This window comes from Sinocyclocheilus anshuiensis, unplaced genomic scaffold (assembly GCF_001515605.1).
Source record: "Sinocyclocheilus anshuiensis isolate Anshui unplaced genomic scaffold, SAMN03320099.WGS_v1.1 scaffold3255, whole genome shotgun sequence".
Lineage (NCBI taxonomy): Eukaryota > Metazoa > Chordata > Actinopteri > Cypriniformes > Cyprinidae > Sinocyclocheilus > Sinocyclocheilus anshuiensis.
Window position 1 is genome coordinate 51,272 of NW_015547971.1, and position 12,557 is coordinate 63,828.

At 40.5% G+C, this 12,557-nt stretch overlaps 1 protein-coding gene and 1 long non-coding RNA gene across 2 annotated transcripts in view; both read left to right on the forward strand.

Moving 5' to 3' along the window:
- The window catches only part of LOC107704679 (fibroblast growth factor 12-like), a 97,934-nt gene that overhangs the window by 5,546 nt on the left and 79,831 nt on the right, over positions 1 to 12,557 (forward strand). The gene's annotated exons all lie outside the window — the stretch shown is intronic.
- Positions 7,176 to 8,006, forward strand: LOC107704683 (uncharacterized). The gene is made up of 3 exons (XR_001635993.1): positions 7,176 to 7,269; positions 7,774 to 7,828; positions 7,964 to 8,006. It is a non-coding gene; the product is annotated as an uncharacterized LOC107704683 (long non-coding RNA).

The following is a 12,557-nucleotide window of genomic DNA, read 5'->3' on the forward strand; positions in this document are numbered from 1 at the left end:
ATAAAGTTTTCTTTAAGTTCTTTTATCTGTATTGTGATTACACCATTCTGTTTTGCCCAACTTACTTTTCACATATAAATGTATCAACTTAAATTGCCTTCCTTTCATTCAATCACAAGTTTTCCAATTTTTTTATTAATTTGGAATTTGTATTCTGTTTGTTCGTTCTCATTAAAATGTTGCTCATTTGTTGCAATGAAGCAAATAACAACAGAGAAGGCAGTTTGCAGATTAAAACTTTAGGTTCTAGTTTATGACTCTCTGTTGAGTACCAGAATATAATTTGGATGATGGTATTCCAATTTTTAAGTTTCATCTCTTGTTGCTTAGGCAAACAAAGAGATATTTCCATTTCAGAACAAGGGATGTCATTCCTCGTCTACGCTGCCGCTATCATGTCCCTGACAAGTACGTGGTTTCGTCTAATTCTCAAACCCACCGGATCCGGTCTCCGGTCTAACAATATGAGTATTCCGACTCATTCTACAAATGTGTATATATGGGATGCGTCTATCTTTCCCTCAGTATTTCTAAAAGGAAAATAAGAATTGACTTACCACAGCAGCTGGAGAAAGAGAAGGAGATGATCAAACCCTTTGTTCGGTACAAATCCATATTGCGCTGAAAAAACGTCACTCGCCTGTTTAGGAGATCGCGTTGCCGGTCGGGGAAGGAAGGGGATGAGGAGGAAGCAATGCATATGTGAGAGACGTTTTCCCACATTTTCTCTCAGTGAGATGCGGAAACAGATGTCTGTATGTTAATGCACTGTGTGTGTATTGTCTGTCTCAGAAGATCAAAATATCTGAGTTTCTTTTATCCTTACAATGGTATAATACTGTACATTTCTTGCCTATTACCATCCACTGCCACTTATACCAATGACAGAAATAAGCGCAGTTAGAATAGCCAAATATATGGGAGAGTATTGCTATAGTGTGACTACATTGTGAGAGAGAGAGAGAGAGAGAGAGAGATCACCAGCCAAGAAAAAGAGAGCAAAGAAAAGAGGAGCCAGCGCAACAGTTACCATCTTCTTTTATCCCTTCCTTGACCATGTGACTAAAAACCAAATGTGAGACATTCAAACTGGCCAATCAGCAGATTACCGCTTCACCCACTGTGCAGAAGGTGTGACAATTAGCAGACCCCCGATGCATACACATGTTTGCCTACAGGCCTTGATCACAATCAGCACTCTGTGCCTTCACAAATTCCAAATGGCCCTTTTGCTACTGAAGATAGGTTTGGGACCGGAAAGTAGAAGTCTTTGATCATTTTCAACCCTATAATATAGTAAAAAATACAAGGTTCAGAATAAGGATTTTAAAGACAATTTATTTTTCACAGGAAGTGGGTTATGTCAGGGATTTCATGTTTGTAGCTCAAACTGACCAATGGCACTGAGCTTTTAAAAGCAGCCACAACTTTCATAACTAAATATTGAATTTAGTGGCATAACTAAACTGCATTCACAATTTGTTGACTTCTCACTATACAAGGATACTTATATGTAGCTGTTTAAAATAAATAAGCAGAAGTAGAACCTGCACCAAAAGCAACAGGGCTCAAGTGGCTTTGCTGCTTGAATCCCTAATTAGGACCGTTGAATATTATGAAACAGATGCAGAGTGTGCATAATTATAAAAAATAATTGCAATTAAGCAACAGATATATATGGATATCTTTTCTTTTTCTTTCTTTTTGTTTTGAAAACTAAATGAAGTGCCAACGTTAGGGAGGAGCACGCCCAGCTAATCTTTCAATCAACAGCCAGAGTATAAAAGCAGCTGTTTACCTCTCTCCAGTTCCTGTTCCAGCATCCCTCCACCTCCCCAATCTCCACATTTATCATAGGTACCCTTGTCCTTTGTATTCATATCCTACATTAAATCTCTGTAGGTGTAATGGTGTGAAAGTGTTATAATTCATCAAACTTTGTTTGTTACTTTGGTTAAGAAAAACCAAGTGCAGAAAGACTGGGTCGGAGTAAACCAGTTGAGAAATGGACTGTTGGAGAAGTTCAAGAAATGGGTGATAGTTATCACAGGGACAAACTTTCAACAAAATCTAGCAGAGCTCAGCATGTAGCCAAGGTTGAAGAGGGAGACATTTCTGGTGCGTGGTGTATGCATCAACAGTCTGTTTTTCCAGTTCCCCAAGCCTCTAACAGTGATCATGCTACAATGGATAGAGTGGTGTGCCTTCTAGAGAAACTGCTTTCCACTCAAGAGAAGAGCCGAGGGAGAGGGAAGAGTCGACCATCAACATCTGCCCTCCCTAATGATTTCCCATGTAAGGTGTGTAACGAGCAGGGTCACACTATGCAATCACACTGCTTTAGAGATGGCCTGTGTTTCAGTTGTCACAAAAATGGCCACAGGGTGTTTGAGTGTCCGGAGAGGAAACCAGGTACAGTAAGAAAACCCACTCCTTCTGGGCCAAGTCACAATTTAAACTAGAATGCCCATACCAGGAGGGGGTCAGTGTGGGCGAAGCAATAACTCCCCCAAAAGCCACAATCTTTGATCATCAATCCCAAGCAGAGAGGCCCACTAGCAGTTGTAACGTTGTGTATCAGAAAGTCGTCAGCAACGACAGTCTCTTTTATGCACCAATACTAGTACAGGGTTCTGTTGAGCTTAAAGCTTTAATAGATAGTGGGTCTTTGGCCTGCACCTTAAGTGAAGTAGCCGAACGCAAGCTAATCGATGAAGGGGTCCTACAAAGAGAATCAAGTAAACCCTCTAAGATAATACTTGTCGGGTGTGGGGGAAAGCAGACACCACCCAAATGTGAATATGAATTAAATATTGACCTCTTCAAATGCAAAATGGCAGTGCCTGTGCTTGTAGTACCTGGCCAAGTGGACGACATGATTGTAGGGTCAAATGCCATAAAGCATGTGATGCAACATCTGAAAAAAACACAGTGGTATTGGGACAACCTTTCTCAACCTGCCACAGATGATTCAGAAGGACTCTTGATGAACCTGTTAGCCAATGTAGATCGGTGGCAAGGCAAGGAAATACCCAAAAGAGTGGGTACAGTAATTCTAAATCAATGTATTACTTTGGCCCCGCGACATGAGCACCTGGTATGGGGGAAATTGAAAGAGCAAGTACCCTTATCCATTGGCAGCACTGTTGTTGTAGAGCCCACAACGTCTAAGTCTGCACCGAGAAATGTACTAATTGCTCGTACAGTGTGTCCCTTGTGGGGAGACAAATGGATTCCAATGAAGGTAGTCAATTTACTAGATCGCCCTCTCACACTTAGACGAAATACCAAAGTGGCACAGGTTTACCCTTGCCTAGCATTAGAAGACCTAGAAATAACGTGGTAATGAAGATGATTCAGAAGTGATTCAATGCACATGTGTCGTCAATGCAGCAGAGGAGCCAATGGTTGGGTCTGGATACTCAGGAAAGCTTCATGATTTAGGCCTACATCAAATAGATATCCAGTCATGTGACGTGTCTGAAGAATGGAAGGAAAAAATGGCCAGCCTTGTTGTTAAATACGAATCAATTTTCTCCCGGGATAGACTTGACTGTGGTGAAGTGAGGGACGTAGTACATCAGATTAGACTGAAGGACGAGAAACCCTTCAGGTTACCATACAGGAGAGTTCCACCATCACAATTTCAGAAACTTAAGCAGACACTTGATGAGATGGCGGAGAAAGGGATCATTAGTAAGTCCAGCAGCGAGTGGGCTTCTCCACTTGTATTAGTCTGGAACCCTTCTGGTGAACTGAGAATTTGTACGGATTTCAGATGGTTGAACCAGAGAACTGAAAAAGATGCTTATCCACTTCCTCATCAGGCTGATGCCCTTGCTGCCTTAGGTGGTAATTGCTATTTCAGTACCATGGATCTTACATCTGGGTTCTATAATATACCCATGCACGAAGACGATCGCAAATACACAGCGTGTACTACACCTGTAGGGCTTTATGAGTACAATCGAATGGCCCAAGGGTTGTGTAATAGTCCAGCTACATTTGCTAGAATGATGACCTCAATATTTGGGGATCAAAATTACATGTCACTCCTGTGTTATTTGGATGACCTCTTGGTTTTTGGCAAGAGTGAACAAGAAGCCCTGGCTCGTCTTGAGCTGGTATTTTAACGCTTGAAAGAACATAATCTGAAGCTAGCCCCAAAGAAGTGCTACTTCCTAAGGAAATCTGTCAAATTCTTAGGCCATATAGTCACAGCAGAAGGCATTGCTGCGGATCCTGCAAAAGTTTCTGCAATTAATGAGATCACAAAAAAAGATCTAATGGAAGAAGATGGGAAAACACCTTCCTACACCAAGGTCAAATCTTTTCTAGGCATGGCCAATTATTATTCACACTTTATTGAGAATTTTTCACGTCTGGCAAAACCATTATTCCAGCTAACGGCGGGGCAGAGGGTTAAGCGCAGAGGTGCAAAGGTCAGTGCCAAGCCATACAGATGCCTCAGGCCAGAAGACTGGACATCAGATTGTGAAATGTCATTGGAGGAGCTTAAGAAGGTTATTAGCACCACCATAGTGTTGGCTCACCCTGACTTTGATAAGCCATTTCTGTTATTTACTGATGCCTCAGTGGATGGCTTGGGTGCAGTTCTAAGTCAGATAGTTGATGGTGAGCTCAAACCAAGACCAGTTGCATTTGCAAGCAAATCCTTGTCCCGCTCTCAAGCCAGGTACCCAGCACATCGGTTAGAATTCTTTGCACTTAAATGGGCGGTGTGTGATAAGTTTGCTCATTGGTTAAAGGGGGCTCGCTTCACAGTACTAACTGATAATAACCCATTAACATACATCATGACCAAACCCAAGCTAGACGCTTGCGAGCAACGGTGGGTCTCAAAGTTAGCGCCTTTTGACTTTGATCTTAAGTACATTCCAGGATCACAGAACATCCCAGCAGACCTCCTGAGTCGTGAGCCGTTTGCAAAAAGGATTAGAATAACCAAACCAGGCAATAAAGCAAATCACATGAGCCTCGAATCTGTCCAGAATGCATTCAAGCTATCTGTCAATTCTCAAGAGCAACATAATGGCGAGAATGAATGTAGAGTCAGACAAGAAGTGGGAATGGAGGAGGTGAAAGCCATTATAGAGTCCAGCCTAGACTGGGATTCCACCTTACCAGTGCGCGTAGCCCAGTTGTCCCAGTACTCAAGCCATGTGTCATGTGGTCTGCCCACCCTTCCAGCGTTTACTGTTGCGGAAATAAGAAAGAAGCAAAGAGAAGATGATGTGGTGGTACGGGTGATCTACTTCCTTGAGAGAAAAAGACGGCCCTCACGGAGAGAGAAGGTTCACGAGACGGCTCAGGTGCTCCGTATGTTGAATAATTGGGAAAAGTTGGAGATAAGAGATGGAGTCCTTTATAGGAGATCTAAAGATAAAGTTGGAAAGAGAAGGTATCAGCTTGTAGTGCCTAGCTCTCTGAAGTCAACAGTCTTAAGGGGCACTCATGATGATGTAGGCCATCAGGGCCAGAGTAGAACCCTCCATCTAGTCCGTCAACGATTTTTCTGGAGTGGCATGGACAACGAGGTGAGAAAGTATGTGACACACTGCAAACGATGCGTCCTCAGCAAGACGCCCGAGCCAGATGCCAGGGCACCTTTGGAATCAGTCAAAACTAGTGAACCATTGGAACTAGTGTGTATTGATTTTTGGTCTGCTGAGGGGAGAAACGGAGACAACGTGGATGTACTTGTTCTCACAGACCATTTTACCAAATTGGCACATGCATTCCCTTGTCCTAATCAGACAGCAAAAGTTGTGGCCCAAAAACTCTGGAACCAATTCTTCTGTGTGTATGGATTTCCTCGCAGGATCCACTCTGACCAAGGAGCGAATTTTGAGAGTAGACTTATATCTGAGCTGCTGGAAGTATCAGGAGTAAGGAAATCTCACACCACCCCCTACCACCCTATGGGAAATGGCCAAACAGAAAGGTTCAACAGAACTCTTGGCAACATGATTCGCTCGCTCCCCGCTAAAGCAAAAGCGCACTGGCCCCAGATGATACAAACATTAACTTTTGCATATAACTGCACAATACATGAGACTACTGGCTTTGCCCCATTCTACCTCATGTTTGGCAGAGTCCCAAGACTGCCAGTGGAGATTATGCTTGGGAGTGTGCTGAGAGACAATGAAGTGGTGGATTATGATGACTACGTCAAATCATTCCAGAAAGACCTAAAGGAAGCTATCAGGATTGCTCAAAGCAGCACAACACAGGCTCAGACGAAGCAAGCTGAACAGTACAACAAACGAGTCAAAGGTGTTGCCTTGGAGATTGGAGACAAGGTTCTGTTGGCCAATCGTAGGGAACGAGCAAGAGGGTAATTGGCGGACCTGTGGGATTCAACTGTTTATGTAATCAAATGGAAAGATCCTAATGTGCATGTTTACAGAGTTGAGGATCCTGTCACAAAGAAGAACAAAGTAGTTAATAGGAACTTCATACTGCCTGTGAATTTCCTTCCAATCGGCCAGGGTGGTACCCTGCATACAAGGTCTGGGAGAATGGTGAAGCCAGTACGGAGATTGATTGAATCCATGAGTTTGTTGATGGCTGAACCTGGAAAAAAAGAGACTCTTACTGCTTTGATGCAGATGCTGTCCACCTTTGTTGAAATATAATGTGATGTATGATCTTACAAGAAGGGACATAATGCAGTTAAAAGAGGTTGTTAAATACAGTTTGTAAGAAAAGTGTAAAAAAAGAAAAGAAAAAGGGGAATAACATTTAACTGATCTGTGGATATATGTATATGGGCATTTATCTACCTGGCAGTTTAATCTGCAGTCTTCAAAGACGACTTCACGTCATGGTTTTAAGGTCATGTAAGGAAAAAGGTGTCCCCTTTCATAACTTCTTCCCTGTTCCGTAAAGTTTGATGAAATTGGGCAGGGTGAATGTAATGGTGTGAAAGTGTTATAATTCATCAAACTTTGTTTGTTACTTTGGTTAAGAAAAACCAAGTGCAGAAAGACTGGGTAAGGGATGATCCATGGTTTCATTATGGGGGGGGGTTGGGAGTATATATACAATTATTGCAGAATGGAAATTGCGATTTTATCACACCGCGTTTAATCTTGGTGTTTATCGAACATTATAATCACACTACTTTCTTGTACTGCATATGTTATGTTCTTTTGTGTTGCTGATGTGGTATACCCCTCTCTTCGATCAATGGTATATTCCCCTGGTGCTGCACTCTTCAGTCTGTGTGAAACATTCTGAAGAGAGGTATGTGTCTCTGTTAATGGACAACTCAAACATGTTCCTAGAGCATATTAAATAGAAGTTACAATGAAATCAGAACAAAATATTTTGGTAATACCGTTGTTGACCCTGTTATGTGTAAAATTAGAGGTTGTACATGTTTAATACTTGCATAAACTGTATCGCTTTAAACCTGCGATTGTGTCGTACTTCCATGAACGGTACAACATCTGAAATATCAGTTTATGTCCTGTGTTCATTCTCATGAGTATGATGGTGCTTGTTAATGTTAATTGAGTTTCATTTTACATGTTACATTTTGTTGACGCGAGTGGTTAATTCCTTGCTGCACAATGTGAGATGCCCGCCAGTAATCGGCGGTGCATTTTGGGTAATGTAGTTCATGACTCAAAGCATGTTATATGTGTTAAAGAGAAGAAATGGAAACTGAGTTGTTACTTTGGTATTGTAAGTCGCCTGCATATTAGAAAAATGGGGCAATGTACTAACTAAATGATGTATTTGCAGATTGTGAAACCAGAACAGATGATTGTTGTAACACTGTCCCATTTCATGCTTGCAGGTATGAGTTATTGTGTTCATTTTGTTTTATTATTGTTTTATTAATTTTCAGTGTTCATAAATCATATTAATTATATATAAAAATGTGCCTTTGGTGTAATGCATTATATTGAGTGGAACAATTATTCAATTACAGTTACTGTAAAGAAAACAACCTGTAACATGAGTCTGTGTGAAACATTCTGAAGAGAGGTATGTGTCTCTGTTAATGGACAACTCAAACATGTTCCTAGAGCATATTAAATAGAAGTTACAATGAAATCAGAACAAAATATTTTGGTAATGGGGTATATCAGCGCTCGAGTTGAAGCTGCTTCATCGAGCCCCTCATCAGTGGATAGCAAGCCAAATAAGTTAAACGTAATTTCCTAAAGATTATATGGGCAAATGAACTAAATAGTATTTAAAGAACAAGATATGACTTAATCTTTAATATACATTAAAGAAAAGCCAAACAGAATGATACCAAACAGTGAGGAAATTTTAAGCCTATGATGCATGAGAATTTCACTGTTAATGATTATCTTGTGACATATTTAAATTCTTATAGTTGTTCATCTCTGTTTAAGGCATGTGTTTGAAAACTTTATGCTATGATGTATGTGAAGGCTAATGTTCTTTATTCCCCACTAACAACTTGGCTGACATGCTCCAGGAACTCAATGAAGTCTTGACTCTCTTCTCCCTGCCATAATGATGAAGTTCTTACTTGCTGTGGAAAGCTTTGATCTTTGCTGGCTCTGGATTAATCAGTGACATGCCAAAACTCTTAAGGGCTTTTTGCAATATAACATAGTATACAAAATATTATATGGTCATATTTGACATTTTCCGACTCAAACATTGAAATGACTGTTTCTACAAAATGTGGTTTTCTGTAACTGTCCAAAGCATCTGAATATGAGGCACGTGATTGGATGTCTGTTGCTAAGCATCTAGCTGTAACATTCTAACATGTCATTTCACACTGTACAATTTTGGCACTGCAGTGTGGGGTTAACACTGCAAAAACAGCACTAACCATGCTCCGGAGCCGGGCCTCAACCCTGGGTAAAAAGTGGAGCCAACCCACTTCTAAATTATGTTTATCATGGCTTCAGTAATTATAGAACATCAAAATGATCTCTATTTAAAATATCTAGACATTTTAAGACTGCAACATTGCTGTCCTGAAGCAAACAAGGAGAAGTAAGAGAGAATCCAAGTACCGTTTTATTCAAAATAATAATCCAAAAACAAACTATGAACTACTTAATCCAAGACATAAACAAAACAGATCATGTGACAAGAATTACAAAATTGACCTGAACTTAGTACATGAACAAAACTCCAGACAGATGTGACATATCCTTCCTCAAAGGGCAGCTCCTGACACCCTAACAGGACACCAGCTACAAAAAAAAAGTCCAGGAGGATGGTGGAGCAAAGGAGGTACAGGGAGAGGGATGGAGGGTCAGGCCCATGAAGTGGAAGTGGGCCTGTATCATGAAGCATTGGACAAGACCATGGAACAGAGGCAGGTCTGGACAGTGGAGCAGAGATGGGCCTGCATCATGATCTAAGATCATGGAGGGTCAGGTGACCATTGGAGATTAGGAGACCATGACAGAGCAGAAACATGGGCAACCTTCCTGGCCGTGACAGAGAATGCATGGACAGCTTCCATGGCTGTGTCAGAGAAAATGTAGGTGGCTTCAGTGGCCATAGCTGAAGAGGCATGGGTAGCCTCTTTGATTGTGACACAGCAGGCATAGATGGTCTCCATGGCTGTATCAGAAGAGGCATGGGTGGCCTTATTTGTCATGAGATAACAGGTCTGAATGGCCTTTGTGGCCTCAGGAAAGTGTGTGCAGTGCAAACAAACAAGATGGCAGTAACAATGACTGGGACTACCAGACTTGGGACTAAGGATGTGGCATCTGGCTTGTAGCCTATAACAGTCGAAGGCACATGGTCTGTCACAGACATGATGACTCTGGTGTAGCAGCTATGACATGGAGGAACTCTAGTATGGCAGCTATGATATGGGAGGACTCTGGCATGGTGGCCATGATGTGGGAGGACTCAGGTGTGGCGCCTATATTGTTAGAGGACTCTGGCGTGGCTCGCAAAGATGGAGTCCCTTGTGATGCCATGTTGAAATAAGTACCCATGCCCATTTTCCTGGATGACAATGCCAGGATTCATCAAGCTCAAATTGTGAAAGAATGATTCAGGGAGCATGAAGAGCCTGATGAATCTTGGTATTGTCATCCTGGAATATGGACATGAGTACGTCTTCCAACGTTTGAAAAATAAAAAAGCTTATCAGTTAGTTAATTAGCTAAAGCTAATCAGTTAGGATTAAAAGAATTGTTGTGAAACATACAACATGCCAGGAACATATTAATTACTGCAATAATTATTCAATCCCAAAATTGTATGTATTTGTTTATGCACAGTAGGGCTGTGACAGTAGCTGTGACAACCACGTCAACCTTTATCTTGCCACCTGCGGTAGTGCACGTGACGTCACACACTCTATAACAAGCATAATACAAAGTTTTGTATACAAGTGTAATAATAGTAACAGTTTTTAGACTATAAGTCTATGCTAATTCACAAATTACCTCAAACGCCATACACGGTGTTTGATCCTTTAGATTGGCAGGTTTGAGCGCAGGAAAATACAGTACAGAATACAGAAACCAAATACTACATCGCCAATCTGGAATCATTTCCATTCATATCACTCATCCGCATTTGTATAAGTGTCTTCAAGTTCACATGATCGCAAATGCTCGGCTGGTCAGGTTTGTATTTACTGCATTTAGTGTTTGAAAAAAAAAAACATGAATTACCATTCTGAAACATCCTGTTGTAAGCGCGTTTGAGGAGGTGGTTGGTTGTCTCCTATCGTCGCCGATTCGGGGTCTGAGTTAGGTTCAAACATTTAAGTCCGGACAACATTTCCCTCAGCAGTGACCATCATTACCGGTGTTTCTATTGACCTTACTTGTGAATATCACCAATCCACAGCAGGCTACAGCATACATGACCCTACTTACCTGTGGTTGGCCTGGCCATGTGTCACTCAGAAAACAACAGGCCAATCAGAAGAGAGGCTCATGAATATTAATTAGACATGCCAAATCGACCTGTTCTTTGCAGAGCTACTGAGAGAGGAGCTGTAAAAATATATTGAGATGGTTTTTTGGTACTTATACCGCAACTATATAGTCTTAAGGACATCAAGACTTAAAATAAAACTCTATAAATGTGTAAAATATGTGACCTTTAATCAAAGTAACTCATAATGTAAGTCAGTAATGTGTTTGGCCCCCACGTGCCTGTATGCACCCTTACCAAAAAGAAGTATACTTCAAGTTTACTTTATTAAATATGCTGAAGTAAAGTTCAAGTATATTTTAAATATACTTTATGTAGTAAGTATACAAATATCAGTGTACTATTTCAATACTCCTTGGGACTAAATTTGCCCCCTTTCTAGTATATAAAAGTATACTTTTAAGTATACTTTTAAGTATAACAGTAGTAAACTTTGAGTACACAAACTAGTTTACATCTATGTTTTTAGTTTGTACTGCAACTATATTAAAGGTGAACTTATAGGTATACTGATAGTTTACTAATTAAATACTTGTAGCATTTTTAGTACACTTTGAAGTATAGTCTCAGTAAACTAGTAGTTTAGTAGTTTTATACTAAACTTTAAGTGAACTTTACATCATACTTTAAGTATACTACTATGTCCCTATTTAGGTATTAATTTGTATATGTTTTGTAATATGGATATCTGAACATGCAAAACATCAAAAGAAAGAACAGGCTTGTAAACAAAAACATTTTATTTTAGCTTCATGCATTCTTTTTTGTAAACACTTGAATGTGGGTAAGTTTCATAAATAAAAAAAATAAAGACATAAATAAACAACATTTTGAACAAAAAGCTGAAAAAAAGACTATGAATTGGATTCAGAATGATAATCAAAATGTAGAAGTCGATCAACACCTCAAAGTTCTTCATGGGTCGATATTTTATTCCATAACGTTACACAGTTTTGATGCTGTTTTATGTCTGATGATCGTGTTAGATTACAGCTGTGTCCCAAAGTTAAGTGCACACATTTCGAAGGGCACGGACTTCGAAGGCCATGCCTCCAAAATGCACGAAGAACCCTCCGAAGTGCATGAAGGATGCTCCGCCTTTGCAGGATTTCCTAATTGCGCCACCAGAGGTTCCTAATTAGCGCTCTGTCGCATAGCATCGGTGCAAGAGGAGAGCTGATGAGAGGATGGTAATGTACCTCAGGCTTAGCCAAGACCAAGGCCAGGTAAGTTACACTGGTTTGCTGCGTCCTTTGTCGGATTACAACTTTAAATGCAGGCATTGGCCTGGAGCTTATTTGAATAATGTAATGATACATATGAAAAACTACAAAATACACACACACATAGCAGTTAAAATGCTGACTGATATCTTACAAAGGTGTGATATAGTTTATTGTCTTGACCATGGTGATCATATGTAGACAGGTTTGCAACCTGTATTTTTTTAGGCAGTTAAGCATAAAAATAAAACTGAATAAAAAAAAATAGAGCATAGTACAGCTCAATGTTCAGTGGCAGCTGTGACTGCTGGACAGTGCTCTGTATGACCGATCCGAGTCCTTCAGATGCAGCCTTTGATATAGTTAGCAAAAATGTGTTAATATTCTGACAAAATGTTG